Raw genomic sequence first — 13510 nt, forward strand, 5'->3', positions numbered from 1 at the left:
ACGTCACACACGCATGACACACACATGACTTACCGACAGGATTCCGGTGCTCTTGTAGGGGAATGGCCATCATTTTGGGCCATTTACTCTCACATTAGCTCACTTACCTGGTCAAAAGTAAGACTGATATGATTAGCTGCTACCTGCTCTCTTTGTGTCCCTTGGACACAGCCCAGGAACGGATCCTTTGGAATTCCATCCTCATCACCAAAATACCTTAATCTCATGTACAATCAGTGGCTAGCATTTTAATGAAAAAAAAATGTAGTTGGCTGTTATTAATTAGGACATGGTACACACACACACACACACACACCTACTAATCCATTGGAAGACTGTCTTTGGAATTCTTCGTGTGTGATATATTCTACAGTAATATAAACTCATAGTAGATAGAGATGACTCCATAGATTAGTTACATCAGTTCTTTCTCTAGCTTACGTGGAGCCGTGAGTGAAATCATAAGGGTGTGTGATTTGTGAAGAATCATACTGCTGTGCTGAAACACCATGACCTGACTGGCTGATGTGAGAGTGGCTTTTCCTGGAAATGACTTGTTTTGGACTGTTTCAGTTCTGGGAAACAGAAACTCGGGCCTAGTCTCCCACACTGCCAGTCTGCAGCCTGTCATGGAGTCAGCCTGCCTCTGGATGACTCTGTCCTCTCAAACCCGTTTTCTGTCCAAGTGGCCTTGCTCATGGTGCTTCATCGCAGAAATCATAACTCCAACTAAGACAATAGGCATTCAAATGTGGGCAGAAAATTAGTGAAGGGGAAAAGAGAGAAGTTGTTTTCCAAATGCTTACCTTATAAGTTCAGGAATACATTACAAGGTGTGCTATATATGTGTGTGTAATAACTCTCCATCAGCTGATGAAGCCCTATTTGGCCAGGGAGCAGGGTTTATGAAAAGTAAGACCGGATAAGGGAAGAAAGGTTTTTCCCTCTCATTGTCCTAATAAAAAGATTTTATGGTTGTATTTCAGAGTTGAACCACAGACAAAATGATTTTTATATTAAAAGATGAAAACTTATAACACATAAAAAGCAAAAATTTTGGCATCAACCTTTCAACATTTATGAATTAGACACTTTAGTGATGTCTTTACTTGTGGAGAGAAAAACTTTATCACCAAAAAGCACATTTTGTTCCTACTCTTTATTTTGTTTTATTTGCGAGTACTAACTTTTCAAAACATTTATGGAAACCAAATATATTAAAGTAATAATGATTATTCTTAAATGATTTTTAAGTTTTTAAATGTATGTGTGGGTGTCTCTATGCATGTAAGTGTACCATGGATATACCTGGGTATACAAGGAAGCCAAGAAGTTGTCATTAGATCTCCAGGAATCGGAGTTATAAATAGATGCAAGTTACCATCTGTGTGCTGGGAACTGAATTCAGGAGCTCTGTAAGAGCAACAAGTGCTCTGAACAGCTGACCTAAGTCCCTGACCCAAAATGAATGGTTGTTAGATGAGTAATTTCTAAATCAATCTCCCCTCTGTTTGGAAATAAATACTTCATGTCACATTAATCATGTGTTGAGCTACCATTCTTTGCTCAAATAAGTCACCATGTAGTCTGTAATAAAATGGACATCTCTGTGGCATATTTTTCCTAGTGAGATCTCTGGATGACTCCATAGTTGACATGTTTTCCTTAAAGCTTCCTTTTTAGCCTACATAATCCTCAGAAGCAGATTTAAAATCAAGGTGAGCCCTCAAAAAGACAGGAGTGAAGCTTTGGCAGCAATGGATAAAGCTTACAAGATTCATTAATCGTCTCCGAGGCATTGCATTCATTAAAGACAAGTCAGTTAAAGCAGAACAGAAAACAAATGGAGTGTCCTGCATCCAGGCATCTGTTGAAGACAAAATCTACAACCTCATTTTCTAATACATCACCGATTTGGGTCGTATCACAGAGCTCAGGTCCGCAAACCACAGGCTTCTCTGTTACCATGACAATTTTTGTGTATTCTGAGAATGCAGCAGGGATGAGTTGTCCATGAAAGTGCTGAGCCCTGGATCTGTCCAGACATGATGGTAGAATGCTAGGAGGAGAGTCTTTTGTCACCTCTGCGTTTTTTGAGGAGCTTTGCAGAGCGTCAGTGCTGCAAGTTCTGCAGAAGCTGCTTAGTCCAGTGACCATCTCTTAACCATACACGCTGTCTCATTGTCCTCTGCTTACTTCGCTCTCCATCACTCTGGACCATACACTTCTACATGGCGTCTGTCAAGGACACAAATGCAGATCCATAAACAGTGGACACATAAAGTGAGTGAATGTGCTGACGATTGGATGAGCTGCTCACAAAAACAGGAGGAAAACCAGAATGGCTAGGCGATGGGGTCAGGGCCCTCGGAGATGGGTTCATAAAGCTTAAAGGCACTTCCAAAGTGGGTCTGTTTAGCATATCACCTTGTTTATTCAACCTTGAAATGTTTGGATTAAAGCAGGTTTACAAATTCTCTAATTACTAGAAGTTTGTGCAAAGTATTGTGGGCGTGGGGGAGGGCACTTTCTTTTTTTAAATGTCCTCTAACATAGTTTTCTATCAAGGAAGGTAACAGATATATTTTTCTCTCACTAAAGATTATTGGAAAGTATATGGTCTTTCCTTATAAGGGAAAATGCTAAGCACAAACTAATCATAGCAGCTGGCTCTACATGCTCACACAAGAAGGCAACAGGTAGGATTACTTTTGCATAGGAGTATCTAGCAGAAAGGAAACAGTACAAACATGACTGGATGATAAAGAAAATGGAGTCCCAGTTTCCAAGTTTGAAGGGAGCAAGTATACAAACTGTCTTCTTACGCCGTAGATCTGCAGTGTTACAAGTGAGCCAACAGCATCCATTAAAACAAAAACCAAAGACCTTATAGACAATAAAACTAGGAAATAATGTTCACAAAAAGCTAGCTTTTGATAACTGATGCCATGAGGCGGTTATTATCCCTGATTAGTAAAACAGTTTGATTGACAGCAACCCGTTACGAGGAATACCGAGAGGAGGGCAAGCTTAAAAACACACGGGGCTTAGATACAGAGGTATTATTTTGCAAACAACAAATGATTTAAAATGGTCTGAACTAACATCATCTGGAGTCACTTTCATGTTGTAGAACTCAATAAATAATGCCTTTTAAAGACTTCACAGCTCGTCTTGATTTGCTTGTAATTGTGGTCCACTGTTGGTTTCATGGGTATCATGTTTCCAGATACCGAGTGTTGAAAGATTTATTCCTGTTGAGCTGTGCTCTGGGGTAATTTTAGTTTTCATAAAGTCTAATTCCACAATTATAACCACCTGAAAGACACAGAGTATTCTTTCTATCTAATTCTATAGTATGAAACAATGTTTCTATTGGAAGTCCAGTTGTCACAAATGGCTCTGTTTTCATTTTCTTTATATTCTGTACTTAATTTTTTTTTCTTATCAAACCCTCAACCTACAAATGTTCAGCTGTCATAAAAGATCAGTGTTACTCAACTGCCAGCATTAATCTTTTGTTGGAGATGTATAAAGACAAATAAAGAGGCATCGCAAATGTCTCTGCAGCATAAGTAGATCTTGAAACGATAAATAACATAAGCCACGAATACTAGTTACAGAGTTCTTACGTAGAGGAAATTCCTAAATACTGAAGCCAGTGGCAGCATTGTAAATAAGCCTTCTTCAGTACCTGACATTGGCCCTTTCCTTCTTGGGATGCTCTAAGTAAGCACGCTCCCTTGCTTGTCGGAATTCTTCATGGCCATTTCTAGAAATGTTGCTGCAGATAAGTAACACTGTCATGTCCATTTTGTCAACCAGGCACCGATTAGCCTTTACTACATGAAGTCCGGGAACATTAGCAAGGTCAGAAGCAATCTCTTAGAAATCCTTTCCTAATGGTACTGCGTTGAATCTTTCCTGTAAGGAACATCCATAAATAATCTTAGTGGAAATGCACATGTATTTTCCAATGTTTTATACAGTTATACCATGGAAAAGGAAAGACCTACAGGGCATGGGGGATTTTGAACAAAGAGGAGAATGAAACCATTCATTCTATGCACTGACTAAATACAGACCAGCTGGCACAGAGAATGATATGGCTGATGCTTTGATATACTTTTATAATGACTGGACTTCGTACTCTTAATGTCTTCATCTTTGTTTTATTTTATTTTTGACAAATTGCTTATGAAGCATTTGCAACTGATGCACATATCACAAAATTATTTCTGCCAAGCTTCCTCTGTGACCTGCCCGTGGGACATGACAGGCTCCAAGATGCATCGCTCTATCAACCCGAATTTTTCCAGGACAATGCAAATTATGACAAACTCCATCATCCTGAATTATGTGCTTCATGCTAATCTCACTAATTCTGAAGAATCAGGGGGGTCTTGCTGTTCTGCTGAAGGGCATACTGTCTGATTGAATGATAGGAAAAGATTTGTCCCCTCTTCACGATCCCAGCTGTGGCCACTACTGTCCCACTTCTGCCGGGCAACTATGTAAGTTGTGTTGCTGAATCAAATTTATATCAACTGAACTTTTTGACAGAGCCTCCAGTTCATCGAAAGAGGAGGCTCTTTGGAATAAAATGAGAAGGGAAACTATATTTTTATGTGTTGTTGGATACTTGCATCCACTAGTAATTATTTAAAATGAAGAGTTAGAATCAACTTACAATAAATGTGATCAAAGGCAGAAGGTCTCCCCATCCAGAGCAGTCGACTGAGGTTTTGTGTACTCAGCCACTGCAAATGGTGACCAGAGGTCTCTTACAGTTATCCTTGAGAACAATTCTTCTAGGCTTCAGAAGGTGGCGGCAAAACCACACGAAAGAAACTTCAAGTCCATATTCTAGTCCATGGCCACATTGCTGAAGTAAACATGTTTAATTCCCAAAGAAACATATATTTTATCCAGTGGCATAATTTACTTATAACATTAAAACTCAAACATGGGGCAATTTGTTGCAATAACCATAATGATGCTGTTAGTGGTCCAAATGTCACTGTCTAGATGAAGCTCAACAATGCCTAGCGTTGGATTTATTTTTTAAGATCACGAGTAGAACTTACACGCTTAAAAGGATTGCCAGATAACTGCTTTCAATAAAGAAAACCAGGATGGAAAGACCAAGGATCTCACATCATTGTGCAGAGAGATGATTGCAAAACACTGTCAGAGCCATCAGGTAAATTTTGAATGAAACACTTCCAAAAATCAGTTAACTATCCTGAGTGTCTCTAGTGTGATGTTTTGGATTTTAAAATACATTTCTGTGAGAAAATAACTCACCTTATAAATTAAAATGTGTCTAAACTGTTTTGTCCTTTATAAATGCTTCCTGAAATGTCAGAATAAAATAAGGGCTTTTTAACACACGTTATGCGTGTAATGCACTGAAATTGATTATTTTAGCTACTTCTAGAAAATGTAGTACAATAAATCTGTTTTTTAAGTGTTAAGACTAAAATATCCTATTCACGCATGTAATAATTTTCTTTTGAGGAGCTCTGGTCTAATGCATATTTCTAACTGGAAATTACAGAATATTATAGTCCTTTTATGCCATTATCATACATCAAATTGAAATTGTTATGCAGAGTCCAAAAAGGAATGTAAACTATACAAAAGTTGCACAGGAATGTAAGCTGAGCTCAGGTTGGCGAGAGCTCTACAATGAGCACATAGTTTACCTCTTCTCTACAATAAAGGCAAATTGAAGTCAGCATTTGCATTTGTGCCCTAATGGAATGCTGCCTAATTGTTCTAATGTTTCATCAAGTCACTAGACAAACAATATATATACCGTACAGATCAACATTACGGTATTACTAAAAGAGACAGGGAGATCCTTAGCTTTCTACTTTGTTCCCAGTCAGACTCAAGCCCCTCAGAGCAACATGATGATATGAATGTCTCTTCAGCAAAGACACTGGGCACACCCTATGCATGCTCTGGCTTGTTGACATGAACCAGGGCAGGCAGACACCAATAATACATGAAGTGCGGTTCAGAGGCAATTAGGATCAGTTGTCAAGGCCAGGCCATTAATGAAAGAACATGTCAGAGGAGCTGGAGACTTCAATGGTTGAGGGCAAGAAGGCTATTTAGTGTGACAGACTGAGTCCTTCCAGTGTCCTCAGTGGTACATGCTAATACCCGCCTTAACAACCCTTTGTGGCAGTGTATAATGTGCCTAACATGGACTTTGATTCAGCAAAATGACTGCTGCCACTGTTACTCTGTCTCATTTCCAACAACAGCAGCAGCATCGCGACAAATAATTACCCACTTCCAACCCTTTCTTGGACACTTAAAGCATTCGCCTTTCGCTCAGACCGTTGCTGTGCCACGTAATGTTGATTGCTGTCAGTTTATGTGAAACTTTTTATAAACACAAGGACTACTGGCTAAGAGTCTATAATAGATTTCAGAAGGTAAAATAATCAAACCCAACCCAATCTCATGCAGTGAATTCAAACATGTCAATTTTTTAGTAAAAGAAACGACGTCTACCATATAAGGTCAAGCTAGGCAGCCAAGAAAGTTATTTAGTTGTGACTCAAACCTAATGGGAGTGGATTAAGCCAACCCTCACCAGGTTAAGACTTTCAAAAAGAAAGCATCCACAACTCAATTGGAATTTGAAATAAAATCCTATATTCTTATGGCCTGGCCATCAAGAATATGTAGGAAACAGGTAAATTATTTAGTTCTCCATGTAAATGATTGCTAAGAATATGTGGTTGTGAGACAGCTCCATACCAAAGATGCTTATGCTGTAGTGAGATGTTAAATCTTCACATCTGGAGACTAACTTAGTTTTCTTCTATGGGCCTCCTTTCCCATTTTATTTTCTAGATTATTTGGATAAGATCTTTTTTTATGGCAGGAGAAATTCACTTTAAAAAATGTCTTAAACTTACTCATAAACTGAATATTCTTGTTCACTCCATGCACACACTCTTCTAGGATTGACTCCCAGCCTTTCAAGTATACGAGATGCTATTGTGATCTCTTAGGGCATAAGACAGACAGCTCAAACTCATCTACTTATGAGTGACACTACACAGGTATGAAGAATGAAATGCTATGTGCATAGAGATTAAGGGGAACTTTGAGTCCATGGTAGCATGATGTGTGCATTTCCCCTTGCTTTTCTTTGAGGATTTCTTTACACCTTATTTTCCTGCCTTGTGAGCAAGCACTTTTTTTTTTCAGCCTGTGTTCGGGTCCTCTGTTCACCTCCTCTGTGACTTTGGCCACTGCCACTCCTTTTTCCTAATATACTTTTCATTATCAGCTTCCTTGCTTCTTTATAAGTATCTTTTTACTCTCCTAACGTGGCTTATCAAACCAGTCCTCAAGTATCAGCATAAGCCTAGTCAATACAAACATCTAAATGTTCACATAATTCAGAACGATATCATGAATAACTTCTTTTGATTACAATTACTTAAAAGATAAAATCATGTTAAAATATATCCTTTCTAATTGTACCCAACCTAAATGCACTCAAATACTTGCGATTATTAGTAACCTGTTTCATGTTAACAGTGTGTCTAGTATATTGTCTACCTGCTCCTAAGTGACAGTGAATTTATGCTCCTCATAGAAAATTTCTATGACAATAATTTTCTCCTGGTCCATCAGCAACACCTCCAGTGCAGGGTCGACCCTCAAGCTGGTTTCTGTTCAGAGCTGTGATTAGGCATCTCTCTCTCTCTCTCTCTCTCTGCTCCTGGTTTCTCCCACTGTTAAGGGCTGATGTTGAAGCAAAGCTGAATCAAGGGGCAGCAGAACTAGTTATTTTGTCAGGCTCCTGGGTTGCAAACCACAGAAACAAGCCTATTGTGAAGTTGGCTATGACTCTACCCACGGGTCAGATCAAGGTTTTAGGACTAAGGACAATAAAAATGACTTTTGTATTTATTCATTTGGGTAATAAAATATTCAAATGCACCAGAAGAAAATCACAGGAGGCTGATCATTCTAGAAAGTGCACATTTCTGCAGTGAACATTTTGGGGAGGGATTTTGAAATTGCATTCATGCCCCAAACCCACTTTGTCTGAAACCCTGGTATTTCTCATCTGTCATAATGTGTTTACTTTGAGCATAACATTTTAAAGGTATTATTTTGCCTTCTAAAAACTTACTCCTAGAAGGCTTGTTTAGCTTCACAGGCATAATTATATCTCATTTCTTCAGTCATTACCTCATATTTTAATAATATGCTGTCATTTGGGCATAGCTATAACCATAATAATGAACACAGAGTTCAAAGATCACTATATATATAGATGGCATGAACCATTAGCAAGAAATATTCTATACCGCAGAGAGCACACACTACAAAACTCTAAAATCCACTATAGAATTCTGACTAAGGCATCTTTCTGTGTAATTAACATAAATCTCCTTACAAAACATGCTAGTTTTAATAACAAATGGGGACATTTTTTTACAGAAAAAAAGAATAGAACACAAATAAAATTATAATATGAATAATTTAGTTATCTTTCCATATCTCATCACAGCATTGTGCAGCCATAATGGCCCTAAACCAGAACCATTTCACTTAAGAATAGGCCTATCTCTTTTTCATGTATGTCGTTGAGATTCATATCATCACACACACACAAAAACACATAATTAATACTAATTGTTTCCAACACTCAGAAGAAGAGAAATGGAATCTGTGGTTTCTCTCTTTTCTGTGTGCTAAGCCTTTCTGCCCACAAGGGCACCATTTAGTAAATTCCTTCCTCTGAAACTCTGGTCAGTGCCCTCTTGGCCTAGAGGAGTTAATGTAGTTGCTAGAGGTGAGTCACTGAATTCCTTTGTGACAGGAAAATGAAAGTCAGTGACTGCTCAGGGATGTCCTACTCTGCTATGAATGATGGTCCAGAAACAAGGGGAAGGTACTTCTTCGAAACAAGTCTTAGCAGGGGAAACAAAGAATATGTACAGTAAATGCCCAGAGTGTTGGGTAGGAAAGGTAGGAAGCTCAACAAACTTTTTCCATGTGGTCATTCATCAACATGGAGTTTTTAAAACTAAGATTACTTAAATCTATGTTACTGTCTCAGTGTGTCTTAATTTCACTTAGTATTAAAGGAGAACACAATTTTTCTTATTTTTCTGGCACTCCAACTTCTAAGGGGAAAGAGTCCCACACCTCAGCTAACAATCTGTTTTTTCCAAGTTTGGCGGACTCTACCTTCCCCGGTCAGCTGTCACTGTATTTTTGGTGCAGTCATATTCTGACACATGCTCCAGTTCTCGAATCAACTCCTAATACAGAAATTTGTTCTGTGCTTCATGATATAGATTTGTCCACCTAACTTTCTTTGCCTATATTGTATCTCCTCTCATCCAGTCTTCCCCTCTTCCCAAGGTCTGTCTTGCCCTACTGGGTAAGTCCTGAGAGGTGACAGGTTATACATTCCCTTAGTTATGACTGAGCTCTTCAAGAAGCTGGGTGTCCTCTTGCCTCTAGATCAGTGGCTCTCAAGTGCAGACCATGACCCTTTTGGGAGTCAAATAACACTTTCACAGGGGTAACTTATCAAATATCCTTCATGCCAGATATTTTCATTATGATCAGAACACTAGCAAAATTATAATTATGAGGTAACAATGAAAAGAATTTTATGGCTGGGGGCCACGACAACACGAGAAACTGTATTAAAGGGTTGCAGTGCTAGGAACGTTGAGAAGCATTGATCCAGATCCTCCTTGCTCCCATGGTTCCCATTTCAACAGAATTTACAGATCACTGTACTAATAAAAGTCTTTACACAGTTTCTGCTTCCACAAATAGCTTCTTTGGTATTGGCCTTTCAAGATCAACTAGATCATGTTGATTGAGACTACAGACATTCAAAAGGAGTCTTGCCAGTGCGTCCAACCTGTGGTCCATTGCAGTATGACTCTCTGGATAGCTGCTATGGAAACCCCAAAACATTTATAGACACTATCACTATGCCATGATGCAAAAGATACTGTTATAGAGCAACCCCCCCCCCTTTGCATTTTCACAGTATCTCCTGCTGGTTGTTCAGCTTCCACTGCATTCTCCTACCATTGTTGTCTGAAGAACCAGTTTAATCAACATAATTCACCCTTGCTGAGTACCAGCTTTTTGCCATACACTATGCTAGAGATAAAATGGTGATAAAAGTGTGCACAGTCCATTTTTATAGGGTCTTCTGTAGTAAAGGGGTTAAAGTCGATAAAACATTCTCAGACAGAGGCACACCTGTGCCTGTGGCGACAGAGAGAGGGAAAAGGCACAATGTAGTAAGATCCTGGCTAGTCAGGTCAGGGGATTAGGAGACACTCCTAAAGTGGGAAGCTGGGAAGCTTTTGCAAAGAGTACAGAGAAATGCGTGTAAAAATTCTGTGGTATGGTGACCTACAAGAGCCCAGTGACATTGTGTCTTTTCACTGCTCTAGTGTCATGGCTGACAGCCACCGCAGGGCTGAAGGACTATTTCCAAAAAAACCATTACTACCGAGGGCACTTTTGTTGCCTAAAATGTTACCACCTCATCTTCGCAAATTAGAAAGAAACCAAGATTGATCAGAAAGCTAATGTAACGTAGCTACCCGTAGCTCCCTCCTGTCCAGTCTGGACCGGCTCCACCTTTAATCCTGATGTAAGCCTTCTACTTTATTTTCATTTGGCCTGACATCCCCAAACCTTTTCTTAAGCCCTGCAGAAATCAGAATTTCTTGGTGACATCTCACTATCTTAGCCACAAAGTTTTTCATCATATTTTTTTTCTCACTGTGAGACCACATAGGCTTCAATCAATTCAGCATCTTTCCCTGAGTCCTCTGACAAAGTTTTTGTTTTATTTTGGTTTGTTTGTTTTTTGTTTGTTTTTCCTTCTCTACTCTCATATTTTAGAATCTGAAGGTGGCAATTTTGGCCTTTTCTTTAGAACTTCTAACCTTGTAGCCACTCAAGATGCTGCCAGACAGCCACCACTTTCCGCTTGACATCCTTAGGTACTAATCCTCGGGTCCCCACACTCATTCACTGACTTACTTGGATCATGCTTCACTGCCTTTGTGACGTAGCCTGTCAACATCCGAGATGGCTTCTACATGTGAGCAGATTAGTCCATCTGCCAAGGTTTGAATGGATTCCTCCAAAGCTCACGTTAGAAATTTAATTTACAAATCACCGTGTTAATGGGACTTGGTAAATGTTTAGGGATGGATAAAATCATGATAGTGGTATAATGTTTTTCTATAAAGGGGAGGAGATAAGAGGATAAACAGGAGGGGGGGAAGGAGGGAGGGAGAGAGAGAGAGAGAGAGAGAGAGAGAGAGAGAGAGAGAGAGAGAGAGAGATCCCTGAACTAGCACTCTGGTTTAGTAAGCTTAGACATGGTGCCTTTGCTATGTTATGATATAGCACAAAGGTCCCCCTTAGACACAGAGCCCTTCAAAACTACATGTGATCCCTTAGCCACTGAAAAGTGACAGAGAAAATCAACTACACAGATAGAGATCATGTTAAAATTTGGTTACAACTTTCTGCTGCTCAATCTCACTACAATTCCCTAGGGTCCCAGCTTCCTTTCTGTTGCTGGGACAAAACAAGCAAGCAAGTAAAACGACAACAACAACAACAACACCCAACTCTGACTAAAAGCAGCTTAGGTGAAGAAAGAAATTATTTCAGCTTCCATGGAACTGTGAACTCAAGGCAGAAACCTGGGGATGGGAATTATGGAGGGACACTGCTCAGATGGCTTTTTTATACTGCCCAAGAATGCATGGCTGGGGAATGGTGCCACTCACAGTGTGCTGGGCCCTCCTGGGTTAATTAACAATCATGACACACCACCTTCAAGGCCAATCTTATAAAAATAGTTAATTTCTCAGTTGAGTCTCACTTTCTCAGGGGATGTTGACAGTTGGTGTTAGCTACTGTACTTCCTATTTAAATTTGCTCAGTCTCTTGACAACCACTTCATATCTCTCTTTTTCTGAGCTGATGACATAACCTCTTCCTGTCAAACTGCATCTTCTCGTAGACTGCTGTAGGCTCATTCCCCTCTTGTCTAGGATTACTCATTCTATCCCATGTTCCCACCTATTCAACCTCATGGAGACTTGTATTCTGAAACTATTATTTTACTACCCTGAGCGTTGTTTTATTGGAATGGGTTATGACTGTTAACAAATAAACTATTCTGTAATCACCCTTATCTTTAAAACAATCTTTTCTTACTCCACTCCTCATACTCAATTTCCTCTGTCAACAGGACAATATTTCAGCTCCCTTTAATAGCAAATTCCTTGAAGCCAGGCCCATATTCAACATCTCTCCTACCATTTTCACTGTGAACATTACTTACCAGACATTTTCCCCACTAGTCTGCTGAACTGTGGTTGGTCTGAGTTCTCAGTACACGTTTACAAGCCACTGGGCCCAGTTTTCTGATATCAATCTTTTCCTATTCAGACTTCTTTTTTCCCCACTACCTGATTATTTTTTTTTTAAAAAAATATGGCTTAATTTAAAAATAAAATATAATTATATCATCTAAGGGAGGAAATTCTCCATGTCTTCTTCCAACCCCTTTCATGTCTCCCTCTCACATGTTACTTATTTTCTCTCCCTTTCTCTCTCTCCCTCTCTCAAATTTATGACATCATTTTCTTTGTTATTTTTACATATATGTATAAATGCATCAATGGTGCTTACAGCCTGCTGAATCTGTTTAGTGTTGCCTGAATGTATATGATTTCAGGACTGACAACTTACAATTAGACAATTTAGAGACTCATCAATTGGAAAAACAAGTTCTCTCTCTCTCTCAGAAGTACTTAGTTGCCTGTAGTTCTTTGTCTATGGTTGGAGGCCTGTGGACCAGGGCACTCCTAATAAAATATGTCTATTGGGATTGTTGAGTTATCATGTATTTAGATTCCTTGTTATTTCTAGGAGATATGATTTCATTTCTTTTTTTCTGGTTTTCTGCCTCCTATCATTATTTGACCCTTTCTTCTAACTTTCTCTGAGCCTTCGACGTGGGAGTTGTGTTGTAGATATATCCCTTGCACCTGAAACCCCTATGGTAAATTTGATTATGCATTTTGACGAGTGATATGTACTACAGTTGGGGTACAAAGAACCAAGAAAGAAGAGTAGGTGGTAAGCTAGCAGGATGGGGTGTGGTTGGGTTATCATATACCATTCATAAGCCACATAGAACAACTTCAATTTTATTGTGAATTTAATGGGATCTACTCAATTTTGCTATCAATGTATAAATTACTAGAAGAAAATTGTGAATTCTGTGTGGAGAAGAAGTTACAGGGGAGAGAAGAGTGGAGGAGACTTGGTCATAGGCCTGCCCTACATCACAGAGAAGAATGGGGGGCATAAATGGTGTGTGCATGGATGGAGAAGACAGGCTGCAGGCAGATAGAAATGGACAAATTATGGGGCAGAGGTAGTGCGATTTGTT

The sequence above is a fragment of the Micromys minutus genome (genome assembly GCF_963924665.1).
Source record: "Micromys minutus genome assembly, chromosome: 17".
Taxonomy (NCBI): Eukaryota; Metazoa; Chordata; class Mammalia; order Rodentia; family Muridae; genus Micromys; species Micromys minutus.